Here is an 18,506-nt window from a genome sequence, read left to right as displayed (position 1 = left end):
TTCCTCTCTCAATGCGTGCGTTTTTTGTTTATGCATGCTCTCTCTCTCTTTTCCTCTCTCAATGTGTGTGTGCATTCTTTGTTTATGTATGTGTGTGTGCGTTTTTGTTTTTGTTTGTACTCTCTCTCTCTCTCTCTCAAAAATACTATGTGTGTGTGTGTATGTGTGTGTGAGAGAGAGAGAGAGGGAGAGAGAAAGAGGGGAAGGGAACATGAGAATGAGGAGAGGGAAGGAGCATACTTGGCTCTCCTTCCTCTCCTCGTGTGTGTGTGTGTGTGTGTGTGTGTGTGTGTATGGAGAAGAAAAGGAGAGAGAGTGAGAGAGAGAGAGAGAGAGGGAGAGCGTTACCTGCTCCTTGCTTGAGGGCGCCGAAAAACTCAGATCTGAGATCTGAGTTTTTGGACACGCTCGGTTATTTTTTTAGCCTAGCCGACGTCGCTATGAGCGTCGCAAATTTACAAAGAAAGTTGCGACGCTCATAGCGACGCCGAGAATTTTTTTTTTGAGCGTCGCTGTGTTAGCGTCGCTAATATGAATAGCCTCTTGTAGTGCTACATAAAAGATTGTAGATAAAAATTCTACCAATACTCATCACCAAGCACACTACCTTCTTATAATCTTCACCAAACGTGTAGCTTAATTACAAAAGTATGCTTCGATTTTTTTTCATATTTCATCATTAGAAGGGCAAAAGAAAAATATACCCTTCCATAGAAAAGGATACTAAATCCTATGACTTGTCTTTTGAAAGAATAGGGAGTCCTTCAAAGTCTAACATTGCTACATACTCAGTTATAATTTCCATAAAATAAGATAACCATTAAATTTTCAAAGAGCTCACATGATCTAGTTTAAGATAGAGAAACATTCGGATTAGCTGAACCCACTACACGACATATTACAAAATACCCCATAGCGGGGGGATAGAATAGTTCCATCAAACTAGGAGCATCATTTTTGTGGACGAGAGTCAAAGATCTTCTCTTTCTCACATTATTATCAGAGGGTTTGTGCCATCTTGACTAAAAATACTTGAACAATGTACTCTTTCTTCTTCTTGGTAAAAGGAATCCGTTTCGGCTCAACGGCATGGATGGCTCCCATCATTAAAAAAGTAATTAACCAAAGTAATCAATGTTGGATTGTAGCAGGTTTTGACCATGTTTCAAAGAGTTTGACACACTCTTTTAGCCTTCGTGCACTAGCCAGATTGACTAGATCCATGGGATTGACAATTTTGTTTGAGTTTTTTGCTAAAATTTATAATGAGACTAGTGGGGTTAGGGAAACTCCCAACGTTTGGCATTATATAGCATTTGGCATTGTTTCCACCTAGCTAGAGAAAACCAAGTACCAAGATTCATTGTCCTAAACTTCCTTTAGATTATTCTGTAGTGGTCACCATCATCTTACTTTTACAGCATAGTTAGTAATTGGTTTTCCAAATTGTGTTGAGGGATTTGGGAGTACTGGGATACTTGTTAAAAACCTCTTTTGCATGTTCAGGTTAGATTTGGACCAATGGGATATGCTTTGAGCTCTTCACTGAGTTGGGATTTGGGAGTAGTGGGGTACTTGTCAAAACCCTCTTTAGTGTGTTTAGGTTAGATTTGGACTAGTGCGATATGCTTTGATCTCTTGAGTGAGTTGGGAAGGTATTCAAGATATCACTAAAGATATAAATAAACTACCAAACCTAGCCAAAATTTCTATCTAGTACAATTTACAAAGTTTTTGAGATTTGTGACTCCAAAGGAGGAATTAGATTCTTTGTATGGGATTTTATGCTTGAGAGTGACTTGAAACGGCCATTCTTGGAACTCACAAAAACTGCTTGAACCTAAAAAGCCCAAAATTTGCACAGCACTAAAAATTCATGATACTTAAACTTTGTACAAAGCTGGGGTCTTTGGCATTGCAAGTTGATTGTACCTAATGTTTGCACTATTTTCATGAAGTTTGAATGCATTTGGATCACAAAACTAGAACCAAAACCACAAACTAAAAAAAAAAATGCACTCAAACTAAAAACACTTGGGAACTAACCCAAAAACATTTTAGATTGAAATATCAATTTATCTCTCTGTTCATAGAGTAGATCAAATCAATGACATAAATCTAGAACATTTTGAGAAAAGTAAAACAATTTTGATACTTTACTTTTGGGAACAAACAAATTTTTGTAGAAACTTGGTCAGACCCAGTATATCATCTTGACATCAAGTTTGTGTGCAGAACCATAAATTGACTTTGAATCTTTGTCAAAGCTTTTTGTATTCACAATCTTCCCAAAACACATTCAAATCCAAACTTGAGAGTACAAGTGGGTTTACCAAGCTAAGGGAAACCATATAAATTTAGCTCCAAATTCTTCCAAACTTTATCAATAACTTATAATTTCCATGTTTAAAACCTAGGTAACTCAAACTTGAGAGTACAAGTGGGTTTACCAAGCTAAGAGAAACCATATAAATTTATCTCCACATTAGGTAACTTCTAAATGCCATGTTTAAAACCTAGGTAACTCAAATAAGCAAAAAATTACCCCTTTGATGAAGCGAAAAAAATAGGCATGCCTATTTTGGATTTCACCAAATTTTGGGTTTTTTTATCTTTCAAAGTTGCTCAAGGTTTTATACGCACATTTAGGGTCTAGTGAAATGATTTGACTTTTAGATTCTAGAATCCCAATTGTTCCCATTTTTTCCTTGGTTCAATAATATTTTTCAATCCTTGCTTGGAGATCTAATGATCCAGATAATACCAGATTTGGTATTCTTGATCTATACAAATGCATAAATTAGACTGTGAGGTCAAAACTGAAAGATGGATCCTAAACGTGTGTCCTAGAAAATGTTTTTATATATGTATTCAATGGTAGCTAAGCCTATTTTGGACTATTTATCAACTTCAATCGGATTGATGAGTGTTAAGAGTCTTTTTAGAATTTAAAAGGTGCATTGGTATCAATATATACATTATAAAGATTCCAAATTGGAACAAAATATTTCATGTGCAAGTTGATATATCAAACTTTTCATTGTTTGGGTATTAGATCAACTTGGTGAAGGTACAATGAATCTCCTAGCTAATTTGTTGATAGCATTTATCTTTTCTAGATTTGTTGAAATCTTATTTCTGGACACTATATGTCCCAAAAATTTACCTTGTTTAGCCATAAGTACAAACTTTTTAATATTTAAACAAATCAAGCTATATAAGAAAATTGTCCAAAAACCTTTTGTTGTAAGTGATCAAAATGAGCTCCTTGCAAAGGAAAATGAACAGAGAGGTCATCCATGTAAGCCTTTAAAAAGTAGCTAGAGCATTTGTCACCCCAACTTATGGCATGACTCTAAATGAAAACATGTCCCTTTCGATAGAGAAAGTTGTTTTGTGAAAGTCTTTAGGGTGTGAAAGTTATCTGGCTATACTCCAAGAATTCATTAAAAAATCTATAAGATTGTTTGCCTACTAGGCTACTCCAAGACATATTCTTTAATGGGAAGATGATAGTTTTCCATTTTTCTTGGGCACTACCACAATTGGTGAAACCGAATTAGTATTCTCCATCTCATAGATGAATTCCACATCTTTAACATTTTTTATCTCCTCTTTGATTTTTTTTTTTGCAAAGTCTCATTATAAGTATTGAGTCTTTGTCTCAATAGTTTTGTATCTTCTTGCATACAAATTATGTGCTAACAAATATTGGGACTTAACCGCTTCAAGTCTTTGTAAGACCATATGAATACATATCTATATTTTTTAGAGTCTTGATTATAATATCTTTCTTTTTAGGAGATAAGCCAATAACTCTATATGTAGGCTTAAGATCTTCACTTGGAAAGGCCAGATAACTCTTTCAATTCTCTCATTACTTGTTGAACCCCAATCTTCCTATCTTGAAGTGTATACTTCTTGTAATGGGATGATACACTTATGGAATAACTTAGTGTACTCTCAAGAGCATCTATTTTTGTTGTCTAGTCTTCTTTGAAGCCTTTTTCAATTCCCTATAAATACATTGGATTTGCACTCCATTTTTGACAAATTTTCACACCCAATTCTAATGTAGGATTGATCAAATTAAAAACTTTATTCACTAAGACAGATCCTCTTGATTTTATCTTGGATTCCTCTCTATTGAGTAAAGTAGACTTGGCTCGCTTTTCAAGAGATAGGCTTTTACTTTCCTCGTTATGAAATCTTGTTTTTGTTTTTTCCATGTAGTTCTATGTCTTCTGCTTCTCCTAGATTGAGAAAATTTCTTACTTCCTTCCAAAGATTCAATATTTTCTTGTTTTTTAAGCTTAGCTTGAGCTCTCATTATGAATTTCTTTCCTATGGTTGAATCACTATATCTGTTGAACTTGATGGAATTAGTCCCACCATGTTGATAGAAGAATCTTCTTCATTGCTAGGTTCTTAGGAAATTACTCTAAAAGTGTCCACTTTTCTTTCCACGATCATAATAGTGCACTAATGGTGACTCTAAGTTCTTGTCTTGAAGAGGACACCCATTCTTCCAATGGTCAAGTGCAATACAATTATGACAAGAACCTATCCTTGGTATTTTCTTTGGTGGTTGTTGCTACTTAATCATAAGAGATCTAGTTCCTTGATTTGCAATAAATTATGCTAGAGAAGCCTCTGGTGGTGCATATTAAGTTAGTTCCACCATACAAGATACCATTCTTCTTCCAATGATAGAGTTGCGGTACTTTCTATATAATCAGTTATTAGGTACTAAACCTTTCTCGGTCACTAGATCCTCAAGCGCATAATCTTGAAAGGAATTGCATTATTGCATGAAAATGGAGATTTCTGGTCCAAAAATGGCTGAGATCTCTCCCAATCCCATTGCATGTTTTTTCATTTAAGCCATATTCAACAGATACCTATACATAGGTTTCCCTTGTGGTCTCATCAATGCATATTTCATGCTCCCCTCATACTTATGACTATAGTAGCACTCGTGGGTTTTGTGCTTTATTGATTTCCTTCTATATCATACCAATTATATTTCTTTGTTTGCCATATTGGTTTTCCTACAAGTTTTCCTACATGCTTGTAACTTGCTACCATGTGATTCAATCATGTCATTGTTTCCGCATAATTTTCCACAAGGGTGAGGTGCAACTACTATTCCCACTTGAGTAGGCAATGAGACTATCATTTTTTGTATCATTCTCAATCTTGTACTCTCCATAGATTGTGAAGTTATTTGGCTTGTATATAAAAGTTGTAAACAAGATGACACAATTTTCTTGGACATGAGCCACTTGTTAAATATTAGAATACTAATTTTTTTCTCATATTTGTACCAAACTTGTATCACCCATTTCCCTCGTGTAAGTGAGCGTAATTATATCCTTGTAATTAGGAATCTGACATTGGTTTGGAGAAGTTTCCCAAGGTTTAAAGTTTGTTTGCATTTTCTTGCAAATTTGTGGTGTTGGTCTTACTTTAGTGGTTCAAATTAACTTGCCCAAACTTGGTATGCAGCATGTAGATAGGGTGTACAATCAATTTGTATACTCAAATTTTAAGTCTTTTCTTTGCTCTTTACCATTTCAATCCTTCACAAGTATTAAAACTTGGGATTTTTTATTTGTAGATCTTTTTGTGCATTCAAGCAGTGGGTTGAATCCTATGTGGAGTATAAAATCCCGTGCAAGCATTTAGATTAGTCTTTAGAGCTATAAACTTTAAATAACTATTTGAATTGCATAAATATATTTTTTGATGAGAAAGCCTAGAAGAGGTGGTTCATACCTCTTATGATGTGACAACTGACCCTACTCTTTTTTTTTTTGGTAGTACTCACAATAGTGAGTAGTAGATATATTACTTAGCAAAAAGAATTACAAAGTAATCCACACTCAACATGAGCCATGACATCAAAAGGACTTGACCAACCATCCCAAACCATAAGACCAAACATCAATATAATTATCCAAACAATCAAGAGGTTACCATGGAATCCATCCGGTCTGCCACTCCCAATGAAAACCCCCTCGAGATGACCCAAATAGAGACATCACATATACATCCGCTAATAAGGGTGCCACCCTCAAGAAAAAGAGATGGCAAGGACTGAAGTCCCCATCACTCAAGCCAAAGTCCGAGTTGCCACCACATGGGAGCAACTCTCACCCTCTACCAATGTGCCTCAAAGTTCGCAACATAAAAAAAGTAGCCACCATAGGAGAAGAGGACATCGAAGAGAATCACCAAAAAACCAAGCAACCAAAGATTGAAGTACCTTGCCCGACCAAGGAGTTAGCCACAGAATTGGCACCCACCAAACAAGTCACATGAAAAGGCCCGTTGGGCACCACAGACCCTACCCAATGGACACATCAATGATCCTTGACGTTGTTTTATCCCACAGGGGGCCATGGAGGGGTGTCCTCCACTTCAGCCAAAAAAAGAGCGGTTAGGCAAGGATGTATACGCAGACACGATGCCGGGACTATTGAGCCCTACCTCCTCATGGATAGCCCCGTAGGGACCGCATACGCCAAGCAGTGTGCTACCATCAACAGTCTCTGAAATTCATCTTCCCTATTGTAGGCCGTGACTATGAACTCCCTGCCGCTTGCACCATGCAAGAAGCAGAAGAAAACACAAACAACTTACCCTACTCTTATGAAGAAACTAAAATTTACACAAGATATCAAAAAGATCCAAATCGGCACACATCTACTCTTCACAAAATGTGTCTAGCAAGTACCCTTGTTCTCCCAAATCCCCAACAATTTAATAGAAAAACCAATCACTATCTATCTGCTAAATGTAATTCCCAAGGGATTCATTGATTTTTTGATATGGTAAGACATCAATGTAGGCATGGGTTTTTTATATAGGATGAATGATGTATTTTACTAGTTTTCATTCTAGCTTTAGGATTCCTTGGAACCTACTCTATGAATATCTCAAATTTCAATAGCTTGGAAATGCCTCCTAAAATCAACGTTGAAGATAGTTTTAAAGATTGGGTGCTACCACAATCTGGTGCGATTGGTGGACTTCTACCACCAACTAATTCTATGGGTTATTCACATGTGATTATATAAGGATACATGGAAAATGTGATAGAGCGTGTAATATGCACAAGGATAAAGAGCAGTGGAATGTCTTGTATGGCCCCTAGTCTTCTTCATGTACATTTTAATTTATGGTCTTCCATTGGAAACTTACATGTGCTGCTTTCCCTATTGTTGAGAGAATGCAAAGAAAACACTTCAAAGATGGACAATGCAAACAATGTGATACATGTGCTTCTTTCCCTATTGCTAAGAGTATATGCAAAGAGAGCACTTTAGAAATGGACCATGCAAATGATGGAAAAGGGATGAGACCTCAAAAATCTCTTTTGGTATTGTAAAAAAGTATCTAAATGGTTGAGATTTCGAGGGAGAGGGGATTATACGAGCTACACTGAAGTAGAAAATTTTTTGTTGAGGGTATGTAGATAGAAGCACTATTCTATTACCTTTTTCCATGTTGCCAATAAACATTTTTTTTTGAGGTTATATACATAGAAGCAATACTCTATTACCTTTTTTCATGTACATCCTTCTTGCCAATAAACTCAATATTCTATTGGGTTTTTTCATGTACATCCTTCTTGCCAATAAAATGTACACAATAGTTTGCTCAATGATCTTTGGGAGTTAGTAGCGTTGGAATCTAATGATCAAACTAGAAAGTGGTCTTTAGTTTCACACTATTTTTTGAACATTGTGGTACCATATGAATAGAGAATAGGTAATCATATGGTAGGTGATCATCTATCCCTTATGGTGCTTCACTTGATATAATTCTAGATAGATGATTAGTGCTAATATAGTATAGTTGAATTTCAACAATATCATTAGCCTTGTAACTATCCCTCCAGCGTGACATGGTTTTTCTACTAAGTAGGGGAGGGCACAAATCCACAAAAATGTGAACTTGTTGGCCGATACATTATGCCAATATTTCTCTACATTGTATACTAGTCCCAAAACTTCTCTCTCAATTGTTTTATAATGTTTTTTAACTATATTTAGCTGCCCACTAGCAAACAAATTCGGAAAATCCATTGAACCTTCACTTGGTTGTGCCAATATACAACCAATAGCAAATTTTTATGCATCAAGATACACGTGAAAATCTTATTCCACTCTTGTGTCTCTAATATCAAATTTGATACCAATGCATCTTTCACTTTTTTTAAAATAACTATTTTTATACATGAGTCAAAGTGAAGTTAGTACTTGACCTATAAAGAGTCTTAGCTAAAATAGCACACATGTATATGAATTTTTGACTATATCCACAGTGTCGCGTAATGCCTATGCTTCAAAAACTATTGTGGGTCTAGAAAATTGTGGAATTTCCTTGATTGTTTCAAGGTCCATTCATAAGTTGTCACTATACGTCCAAGTATTCTACCTTGTCGTATCATGAATACACACTTAAGTGAATCCATGATCACTCCTGAGTTGGAAGGCAGATGGGGATAATGGTTGCTTCCAGTTCCCAATTTCACTTGCACACCTGCTTGTCCAAGCTTTCACCATCTCTTCCAATTTGCCAAGTACACACACACACCTAGACTATGACAACACACACACACACACACACACACACAAGAATAAATTGACAAGGGAAGAGTGTAAGAGAGTGTAAGAGGGATTTTAAGAGCTGTAGACATAATTATGGAGTACACAGAGTAACACTACATAGCATAAGAGAGAGGGAAAGGAAAATTAGAGCATCTACACAAGAAAGGCCTAAAGATTGCAACCCCAAACTCGATGACACCTCTTGTGGAGTTTGGTATTTGATATTTGATATTATTGTTGGTGCCAAAAATTGGAGGTCCCTCTTTTACACTTTAGTCCCACTTTAGTTATGAATGGAACACATTACTTATTGCATGACCCTCTTATGGTGAGTTATTATTGTCCTATTTACACAGCAACCATAGTGGCTTATTGATAGAAGATCTAAAATATTGTGCAAGAATAAAATGACCGAGAGGATTATTATTTTCCGGCGTCTCTCGTCAACTCCTAGGATTCCTATTTACAACTTTTCATGCACTCACTTTTAGTAAAAATCAAATAGACAGCACACAATTAACCATTAAGCCAGCTATCCTAATTGCAGTTAACCACATGAAATAGGAGGGTGCCTAGTCTCATAACATCCCTCCCACGAGGGATAGCAACCGTCCTCAGTTTCTCACTAAAGAATCAACTGGACCGCGAGTGACGGAAAGTGTGGAGAAGGTTTGGGAAGTTGCGGAAAATTATTTCAAGCATCCATTTGGCATCCTCTCTAGGGTGGCCTTTAAAGTCAAAAGATAGCGGTTATATACCATGCCATTGTGTGTGGTGGTAGTCTCATGATCAACTATTTATGCAGGGATGAGTTGTTGTTATTGGTACACAAGTGAAGGTGGATCTTCATAAATGTGATGTGTAGGAAGGGGTCCTCTGAAAGGTCTTAAAAGGGTAGTGGTCAAAGCAGTGGAAAGCATTGAGAATGTGCCAATGTGAAGGTATGTATAAACAAAATGAAACATCATTGATCACATCAAAAAATTTGAATGGGTCATAAAAACAAGGAGAAATTTTAACAAAAACAATAGAATCAACACTTTTGATCCTTCATTTTTCAATGTGAAGCATACATAATCACCTTCTTTAAATTGGTGTGCCTTGTGATGCTTGTTAGCATGCTTAGTGTAAAGTTATTGTGAGTGCTTAATGGTAGAGTGTACACTTGCATAAATATCATGAAAATTAGTAATAAAATCATAAGCGGTAGGTACAAGATTAGAAAGAAATGAATCCGGAGTAGCTAGAGAATGACCATACACAATTTCAAATGGAGATTTACCTATGGCAATGTGAGTGGGGTTGTTATATGCAAACTATAAAATGTGCAGGTAATCATCCCATTTCTTGGGTTGAGGAGAAACATAAGCTTTTAGCAAGTCAATGATAGTGCGATTAGTGACTTTGGTTTGACCATTGGATTTCGGATGGAATGCAAAAGTAAAATAAAATGTTGTTCCAAGATTTTCAAAAACAATAGTCCAAAAAGCACCACAAAATTTTGAATGTCAATCAGATATTCTTCAATGATTAGTGTACGAAAAGGTTTAGTCACACACAATTTTTGTTTGAAATAACAAAAGTTTTCTTGAATAGTGTAGTCCAAAAATATGTGTACAGATTTCTCAATCATATGCAACCATGTGGTTTTGAAGTCATCATCTTGTGCATAAGTGTCATTCATTGACTCAAATGAGGTACCCGTAATGGTTGATAGATTATTAAGAGAGGGTCTTTGACTCAAAGCATGAACTACAACATTATCCTTACCAGGTTGGTATTGAATCTTGGGTTGAAACATTTGAATGAAGGCAATCCACTTAATATGTCTATCATCTATTAAGGGTTGAGACAACAAATAATTGATACTTTGTTGATCAATTTTGATGATTAAATCAGCACCCATTAAATAGTGTTTCCAAATTGTCAAAGCATGTACAATAGAAGTCAGCTCTGTCATATATACTAAATTTTTCTTCAAACGGTTTTGAACTTACGACTTTCAAATACGAGTGGATGGTTATCTTGTATAAGGATTATACTGATACCTTTTTTACTAGCATCAGTGACTATGCAAAGAATGGTCTATCAAAGTCAAGAAATTGAAGTACTGGCATATTTATCAAAGCATTCTTGAGTGCATTAAAGGAACTTTCTTGCAAATCAGACCGTACATAAAGATAATTTTTCTTCAACAAGAGAGTGAGGTAATGATATTTGTAAGCAAATTTACGTACAAAAATTTTGTAATAACTGCATAGACCAATAAAAGAGCGAAGTTCATGATTTTTTTTGGGTCTGGGCCATGATTGAATCGCCTCAATTTTCTTGGGGTCTACATGTATTTCCTTGGCCGATTCAATGTGTCCCAAGTATTTAATTTTATATTTTAAAAAATTAACTCTTTTCAAGATTTAGATACAAATGGTTGTGTGCAAGCAATTCGAATACATGTGTTAAGTGCTCTTTATGTTCTTGTTCTAATTTACAAAATACAATAATATCATCAAAGAATACAATCACAAAATCTTGATGGTCAATGAAGATTCTGTTTATCATGCATGTGAAAGTGGCTAGTGCATTTGTGAGACCAAATGGCATGACAAGAAATTCATAATGTCCTGTTTTTGTTCTAAAAGCAGTTTTGTAGACATCTTGATCAACATTTTAACTTGGTGATACCCTGATTTGAGGTCAATTTTGCTAAAGATGTTTGCCCCTTTTAGTTTGTCTAACAGATCATCCACTCTAGGAATAGGGGACCTATTCTTGATGGTGATCTTGTTTAAAGCCCTGAAGTCAATACACATACAAAAAGTTTCATTTTTCTTCTTAACCAAAAGTAGTGAAGCTCTGTATGGTGAACTACTAGGTCTTATAAGTACTCAATCAAGCAAGTCAATGATTTGATTTTGTCTCTCCCTATGTGCAGTTGGATTTACACGATAAGGTGCTCTACAAGGAGGTTCACTACTGGGCATGGTATCTATTTGGTGGTCTTCTGGGAGTGCAGGTGACATTCCAAGTGGTAGATCATGCATGAAACAATTCTTAAATTGTGAGAGAAAATCATCATGTGAAGAGTTATGTGAGGTTTCAATTTCAATAAAAATTTGATTTACCAGCACTAGGTATGTTTTTCCTTGTTTTTGATTTCTATTTTGGCTTGATTGTGAAAGAGAAGTGGAAATTTTTGATGTGCTAGTGTTGCTTGGATGTACAAATTTTGATTATTGTGAGCGCGAGACATGGTACATGTTTTATAATTAATCAAAGGATCAAATTAATGATAAAATGGCATTCGTAAAATCATATCAAGACCATGCAATGGTGCTGTGAGAAATGTACGTGATTGTGTAAATTCACTAGTGCAAACTTCAACAGTGACTTGGGTTTTGCAATTAAAACGTGGATTATTATTCAAAAAAAGACTTTCTGAGGTGAAGAAATTTCAAAGAGAGAGAGAGAGTTGTTGTGCCAACCCTGTAAAAATAAAATCATGGCTACTACCATCATTTAAAAGAATGGTGACACTTTTATCATTGACTATGCCTTGCACTTTAAACAAAGTGTTAAGAGATGTAGGAGTACCTAAAGATGGGTTGTCATCAAGATCATACTCAGGATCATATCCCTCACCATACTTAGACTCAGTTTCATTATTGTTGAGGTTAGCATCTTCGATGAGGTTAAGAATAGCACCATTGGGGCGGTTGTTTTTGAAGGGTGGTTGGTTTGGATTTCAAATGACTCCATTGGATTGGTCATTGGGTTGGCCATTTCTCTTATCGGGACCTTTTGGGCACTTATTTGCATGGTGACCATACTGAAAAAATTTGAAACACTTCACCTTTTTATTACCATTATATTTTTGAGCAGGACGCTGGTTGGAAGAATTTTGGTTGCCTCGTTGTCGTGTATTGATGTTTTTGTTTCCATTAGGTTGAAAAGTTGTGGAAGAATTGTCAAACATGCATCTCTTGAAAAAGGTACGGCTTTGATGTTTGTTCTTGTCAAAGTTAGGAGAGGAAGAAGCTCTCTTGTTACAGTTAGTATTAGCAGTTCGTTTGGTGTGAGAGGGTTGTCCATCTTTCTTCTTGTCCGCATTAAGGGCCAAATTAATAGCCTTTGACAATGAATTTGGTTCAAACTAATCTATGTCAGCACCAATTTGTAATGATAAGCCAGATATATATTTACGCTTTAATTTCCTACGATTGACATGCTCAATAGCGTGCAAATGAATTAAAAATTCCAAAAACAATCAGTATAGCCGTGTACATCTTCATTTCGACCCTGTCAAATAAAATCCCACTGGCATCGTGCTTTAGATTTATACTGTGTGGGCAAAAATTGAGGTAAAAGTAGCCTTTTGAATACATGCCAGGTACGTGGTTGTTGACAGGAGAGCATCAGCGACATGCATTGTGCTTCCATTGATGTATACACACATGTATATATGTACCTTTCTTGTATCTATGGTCTCTATGAAAGTTCCAACTTGTATTTGTGAGCCTAGGATTTTTATGCACATTTGGGCAGCCAGTCACTTCTTTAAAAACCCTAGGTATAAAGGTCAAATGCTTAATGTGAATCTTGATCTTTTGAGAGCTAGGGTGGAGAGTAGAGAAGAGAGGTGGCTATGGAGGTGGTTATGCCCTCTCACATTGTAGCTAGCATTGGGTTGATAACGAAAAGCTATTTATCTTTCTATGCTTCTCTCCCATGTATCTATGTGTTGTGATGCTTAGATTTTTAATTATTAGTAATACCATATTAGAAATTTAGATACTTCAGAGTCAATTTGAGAATCACCAATGTTTTATAGATTTGGCCATATGGACAAATCTCAAACCACTTTTTAACTCCAAATCGTTCCACAAGGTAATACTGCTCTCTTTCAAGCCATGCTCTCAAAACTTTGGCAAATATATGGTCATGTGGTCAAATCTTAAGATTATTTTGAAAGTGGGAATTGGAAAAATCCCAAATTCACTAGTATCGTGTTTAGTCTGTAATTTTATCTAATCATTCTCTCCTCTTGATAATTTCCTCATGTGTTGTGCACTTTCTTCATATGTGTGCTCGATTAGTGTGTGTGTGTGTGTTGAGGTAATGGCATTGCATTTCTCTAATCTTGGCTTCCATATGCTTGTCTGTGCATGATTTTGTGTGCGAATGTTAGTTATTAGTAAGATATTAGCATCATTTACTTGAGCTTATGAGACTTGAGTGATGGATCGAGGTGTGTGTGCAAAGAGATTCCATCTCTTCTTGCACTCCCTCTTCTCTAATCACTAGCTCCTACTCTCTCATTAGAGCCCTCAATGTGCCGCGTATGGTGCATCCATGCCTTCATGCACTAGCCAGGTTCCGATTCACCGGATTGACATTATGTCAGTGGGTTGTGAGCTATGCTATGATCGCTAGCATTGTTGCTATTGCCGAGGATCGAGCGCTCAAGCTAGAGGATCACCCGTGTGATGGTTTGAGTTTAATTTTCATTAGGATTTGGTGTTGGTTGAACGAATGACAATATGGTCTGTTTTGTGTAGCTTGTAGACTAATTTTGTGTTTTACCCATTTTTGTACACAATAATTTCACACTAATCTACTAACCATTGAGTGCACACATGTTTATGAGCCTAAATAGAGAAAAAATATCACTCTTTTGCAAGAAATTTAAAAAAAATGTAAAATTGAGCGATTTTTTGTGTGTAATTAGGGGATTTTTTTCTAAATATCCCCTCTAATTCTTCACTACTTATATGGGGTTTTTATGCTACACATTGCTAAATCACTAACTCAATGCATGTCCATCATTCATATGTGTTTAATTTTTAATGAAATTGATACTACACATGAGGGTTTGTGTTTGTTGCATGTAGGTGGAGGTGTGGTGAAGTGGATACGATTACACACACATGTGTGTAGGCATCATTTGGAGTTGGAGTCGATGTGATGCTGCAATGTGAGCGCACGAATTTTTATTGCAATTGCTGATTTTTGCATGAATACAAGTGGTTTAAGTGCACTTGATGTGCCAAAATTAGGAGCGGTTTTGTGTTTACCTATGTGTAGGCCAAAAGTGTGCACATTTTACATGCAGGAATGTTTTACTAATTTACTGCCTAAAATTGCTAATTTAAATCCCAAAAATGAATAAGATGCAAAAAAACCTAAGGCGAATTGTCAATCCAGAGCGTGTTTTGCTAATCCATGAATTTTTCTTTAATTTTTTACTAATTTTGATATTTTTTGAGTAATTTTCAATCTTGGGTTTGTTTTTTGCATTGTTTCTTATTTTTATTTTTAAAGTAAAAAAGAATTGCACACACACTCACTCACACACACACACACACTCTTCACGCACTACACGCACATGTGTGAATGCACCCCTACACACACAAACTCATTAAGCCACAAGAAGACAAAAAACAAGCACCTCTCTCTTTCCCTTGTCTTCTTTCTCTCTTTCATCCACTACAAGCAACTCCATCCTTTTTGTCTTTTTCCTTTTTTTTTTGTCATTGACTTTTTTTATTGTATTCATTTCATTTTGTTTCTTTTGAATTTCATATCATTTTCTTTTCCTTTAAATTTCATTTCATTTCATTCAATTCAATTTCATTTTCATTTTTTCACTTCCATTTCATTCATTTGTATATTAGCCCCAGAAAAACAAAAAATCCACAAAAACCTCAAAAAGGAGAAATTCATTAAAAACAAAAAAATCACTAAAATAGACCATAAAAAAAATATTAGGAAAAAATCCAAAAAATAAGAAAATTCAAATAAAATCAGAGAGAACTAAAAAACTGAAAAACCACCAAAAACCTTTTAAAAATAAACATACGAATAAAAAATAAATGTGTTTTTATAAAACCTTCAAAAAAATCACGAAAACACCAAAAAGACAAAAAAATTTGTAAAAACAAAAAATAAGTTTGCATTTGAATTTCTTTTTGGAGATTTTTTTTTAATTTTTATTTTATTCATTTCTTTTTTATTTTATGTTTGCTTGTTGTTTTTCTTTGTAGATATTTTTATTTTATTGTTTATTTGTAGATATTTTTATTTTTTATGAAAAAACTTTTTTTTTCATTTCTCTTTCCCAACTCGTCTCCTTGCATCACACATGTATATGACCCTGTTCACGCGCATTTACGCACGATGAGGCACATTTAGAGCAAGTACGCTCGAAGAGCCCAATTTTTATCAAATTTTGTTTAATTACGTCAAAATTCACCAGATTTGAGCTAGATTGCAAGCATGGACCTTGCTTTTACACGTGCTTTGATTTTGGTATATATATGGTCAGCTCATAAGCCTTAGAGCCTGTTCATGCCCATTTTTCTATTTTGGCTCGATTCGATTGATGATTCCGCGAGAGATCACTTTTGACTTCAATTTGCTATAGAGATTTGTTTGTGGTCTTGATATTGATCAGATTATGCTAGTTAGAGCCCATTCACACACGATCTCGCCTTGGATTGATTTTAGCAAGTGGTAGTACGCTAGCACACGATTAGAGTCTGATTTGAGCCGTTGATTGCTTTTTGACCGCGACTTGGACCGAGAGATGTTTTCTAGAGTTTGTTCATACGGAGTGACCCTAGATTAAGGCTTGGCTAGCCTTTGATTTTCTAGATTTGACATAGATGATAGATTTTGGTGACCATGACCCCTAGCGGCTAGGGTTTAGTATTTTTATGTTTGGTAGGAGAGTATGATGGACTTTTATGCTATCGTGATCGACATGTACATTGCTATCATGATATTGCTCTATATTATGTGAGGCTTCCACCTCATGACCATTCTACTCTTGCTTTCCAAAAACTTAGAGCCAATGCAAACCCTACGCTACATGATCATCTCATAGAGTCCATAGAGGTACTCTACCGAGTCTAGAGGATAAAGATGAGACATGAGATTATAGCGGCATTTGTTGAGGACATTGTTGACACACAGTCTCACCCCATGACCGTTCAGCTACGACAGATGCATGAAATTATGTTATGAGGATGATCGCATGTATTCGAGAGAGTCACAGATGCCTGTCTTAGAGCCTCAAGTAGATTTTGGTACATCCATGGGTAGTAGGATCTATGTCGATTTTGATGGTTGGAGCACATACACGATGATTTTTGGCCTTCCATATAGACTTACCCCTAGCCCTAGATCACCTATTCCTAGTGCATAGTGGAGCCAGAGCCAATGTCTGCTCACAAAGTGAGATCACCTTGTAGAGAACCTCCAGGATTCCCACCTAGTCCCATTGTGCCACATGACACCATAGAAAATTCCAGATCTAGGTTGAGACCCGAGATTGACACATCTCTTGAGAAATTATCATCCTGAGATCTATGAATGGAGACTGAGATGATCTTGAACCATGATCCTCACAGACACCATCTAGAGTCACCCTTGACACGACGAGTGCCGGACAACTGATTATATCGAGAGTAGAGCTACCACGAGCTACTGAGATGAGAGCACTTGATGCATGACCCAGTGACTGGCCATGGATGATGCCACCACATTGTGTATCCATGAGAGATAATCCACAGCCCTTGATGAAAGTGCCTACCACACATTTTTTAACAGAGGCTCTTGCAACCACACCAACTTTTAGAGACATTCCACGATCACATGACCATGATAGAGTTGTGTCACACAAGATTATGACTTCAATGAGCAACATAAGTCCTACGACGAGCAATGAGCTCCAGAGACTAGCTATTTCATTAGCTATCGATAATCCATGCTAGTATTGTGTGGTGAGCAGAGAGGATTATGCATATTTCATGATTTGAGCAGGATGAATTTCTTTTAGAAACTCAAGGGCTTAGTTTAGGATACTCCCACAGATCAGCTAGTGCGAGTTACACCTAGGCTAGGACTACCAGCATCCTTTAGAGATGAGTATGACACAATGTTCTTTCCAATGTTTGAGATAGACTTACAAAACATAGAGCCTCTATCCAATGGCGAGTCCTTTGAGACACATACTCATCCTCTGCTGGTAGAGTTGCATAGACTTGAGTATACACAGACATATGTTGACGATCGTGAACCTAGGTATTTATGAGAGTCTAGCACACCTTGCGAGTCACGTCCAAGTGTGAGCGCCATGATTTTGTTTGACCAAGATCCTCGAGAGCGAGTATATAGAGGCACTAATCGCGCCATCTATGTGATGACCGCAGGATTGCAATATACGCTACGACCACTGCTAGATTCAACATGCTGTAGAGCTAGACTACCTATGACAACTCCCACCCATTCTAGTCATAGATCACCTCCTACACCGATGATTGATTGTGTTCCTTTGAGAGGGATACCTAGGACTATGCTACCAGATGTAGATCTAGAGCCTTACTTACCATAGAGTGAGCCTCATAATTATGAGGCTGACCTCATAGAGTTGACAGATGCTCATCACATTACTATGTAGCAAAGTGCCACACCATCAAGTGATTCACCTATAGAGCAACCACATCATACAGATGTTTCCATGGAGCCATTTGATCTTGCAAAGACACCACCACCCGGATCATAGAGTGGACACATATGACTTGTCAGACATTGTTACATCAGGTCCCTCTAGACCATGTTGACAAGACCACTGTAGAGGGCACTCCATAGATATCCAAGAACATCGATTCATAAAAAGTAGCACGCGTCGTGAGTTGTCATTCGCAAGGGTGCATCCAAAATTTTACAACATAAAAAAGAGCACTTTTTAAGTAGAAAAATACATTACAGAAAAGAGTTTTTTTGTTGTAATAAAAAAGCTAGTTTGTCATATTATTGTATCATGGCACTACTTGATGGATTCTTGATCTTTAAAAAAAGCTAATTATTTTAATAAAAAGACAACATAGG

This window comes from Adiantum capillus-veneris, chromosome 4 (assembly GCF_014529385.1).
Source record: "Adiantum capillus-veneris isolate H3 chromosome 4, ASM1452938v2, whole genome shotgun sequence".
In the NCBI taxonomy this organism is placed as follows: Eukaryota; Viridiplantae; Streptophyta; class Polypodiopsida; order Polypodiales; family Pteridaceae; genus Adiantum; species Adiantum capillus-veneris.
Note: the sequence above shows the minus strand (reverse complement) of the source record.